The following is a 2,165-nucleotide window of genomic DNA, read 5'->3' as shown; positions in this document are numbered from 1 at the left end:
TCCCCAGCAAATCACCACAGACAAATTTGTTCTTCTTTGGTTTGCTTTTTTTTCTCTTTCCATTTTATGCTTCTCACCCCAAACTTCTACCCTGACAAAAATTGCCTATCCTATATCTCAATCTCTCAGACACTTGCTTATTTACTCTGACACTAAGCCAATAGACTCATAAAATTTTAGACCTTAAAATACCCAGGAAATAATCAATCTAATCCAGTGGTTCCCCAAACTTGACGAGTCATAAAAATTACCTAGGATGTTTGTTAAGAAGGAATTCTGGGCTCCACCCTGACATCTTGACAATATTAAGTCTTCCAGTCCACGCCACAACATGGATGAACCTTGAAAAGCTTAGGCTGAGTGAAATAAGCCAATCATAAAACAACAAATATTGAATGAGATCACTGATACGATATACATAGAATAGGCAAATGTATACAGATCGGAGTTTAGTAGTGGTAAGCAGAGGCAGAAGACAGATGAAAAATCAGAAATATTGTTTAGAACACATTGTGTTTCTGTTTATTGTGACAAAAAATTTGGCAATGAACATTGGCGATTACTACACAACGTGACTGATATAATAAGTCTCACTGAATTGCACACATGAAAAATGTTGAATTGCCCAATGTAGTGTTATCTGCTTTGTACAATAGTCAAAGGAAGAAACAGCCCAGGATCTCCAAGCTTGAAACAAATGCTTAGAACTAGCTTCATCAAGGAGAATTACAGCCTTTCATGAGGCTTTTCTTTCCCAGCCCCACAGGCTTCCAGCCCCAGGAGAATGGCTACAGAGAATCATTCTACTGTGACAGAATTCATTCTAGGATGATTAACAAATCGGCCAAAGCTCCAGCTCCCTCTCCTCTTCCTTTTTCTAGGGACCTACATGTCACCATGGTGGGGAACCTGGGCATAATCATGCTCATTTGTCTGAATTCCCAGCTTCACACCCCCATGTACTACTTCCTCGGCAATTTGTCATTTCTGGATATGTGCTATTCCTCTGTCAGTACTCCTAAAATGCTGGTGAACTTTCTGTCAGAGAAAAACAGCATATCTTGCATGGGGTGCATGTCACAACTCTACTTTTTCCTTGTTTTTGTCATTGCCGAGGCTTACATGCTGACAGTGATGGCATACGATCGCTATGCTGCCATCTTCAGTCCTTTTCGTTATAACATCACTATGTCACATCAAATCTGCTCCCAGCTACTGGCTGCGGTCTACAGCATGGGCCTCAGTGCCTAAAAAATAGAAACTGGCCTCATGTTAAAACTGTCCTATTGTGAGAGACTCGTCAGTCATTACTTCTGTGACATCCTCCCTCTCAGGAAACTCTCCTGCTCTAGCACCTATGACATTGAGCTCACACTTTTCTTTTTGGCTGGATTCAACATCTTACTCTTTGGTTTCACCAAATTAGTCTTCTATGCCTTCATCCTTTCCAGAATCGTATGCATCAGGAGCACAGGGGGCAGGTCCAAAGCCTTCAGCACCTTCAGCTCCCACTTCACAGGAGTGGGAATGTTCTGTGGATCTACTGCATTCATGTATCTAAAACCTTCCACAGCCAGTTCCTTTGCTCAGGAGAATGTGGCTTCTGTGTTCTACACCAAAGTGATCCCCATGCTGCACCCTGGAATTATATTCTGAGGAACGAAGAGGTTAAGGCTGCCATGCAGAAAACACTGAGAAGAAAACTGTCGTAATGAAAATATTATTACTCTTTCTCAATTTTAAAACTAGGTTGTTATAAATACCAGAGGAAAGTCCAACCATGAATGGGGAACACCAATTCTCTACATGGTTGGTGACCATCTTCTCTCTTTTCTCTTCCCTCCCACCCTCTCTCTTCTCTTACTATTTTCAAGTTCATATTTTCTCTTGTTCAAGATCTATTCTCTCTATCCTGAGCCCTTTGATAAACAGTTACTAACTTTTTTTATTTAACATAAATTTTAAACTTTAAGCATTGAGTTTGAGAGTCATTCATTGTTTATTAGCTCCCATAGAGAAAATATTATTACCATTACCTTCTATAGAGAAAATATTATTACCACATTGTGTCAATGGAATTGTTCTATGGATCTGCTGCATTCATGTACTTAAAACCATTCAAGGTCACTTCACTGGCTCAGGAGAACATGGGCTCTGTGTTCCTA

General features: G+C 40.2%; 1 pseudogene; it reads left to right on the top strand.

Annotated features, from left to right (window-relative positions):
- The first annotated feature begins 609 nt into the window (after positions 1 to 609).
- LOC111748885 (olfactory receptor 8A1-like) lies at positions 610 to 1,918 on the top strand (annotated as a pseudogene).
- Positions 1,919 to 2,165: the final 247 nt, after the last annotated feature.

This window comes from Loxodonta africana, chromosome 15, assembly GCF_030014295.1.
Source record: "Loxodonta africana isolate mLoxAfr1 chromosome 15, mLoxAfr1.hap2, whole genome shotgun sequence".
Classification (NCBI taxonomy): domain Eukaryota; kingdom Metazoa; phylum Chordata; class Mammalia; order Proboscidea; family Elephantidae; genus Loxodonta; species Loxodonta africana.
Note: the sequence above shows the minus strand (reverse complement) of the source record. Positions and strands in the feature narration are given on the sequence as shown.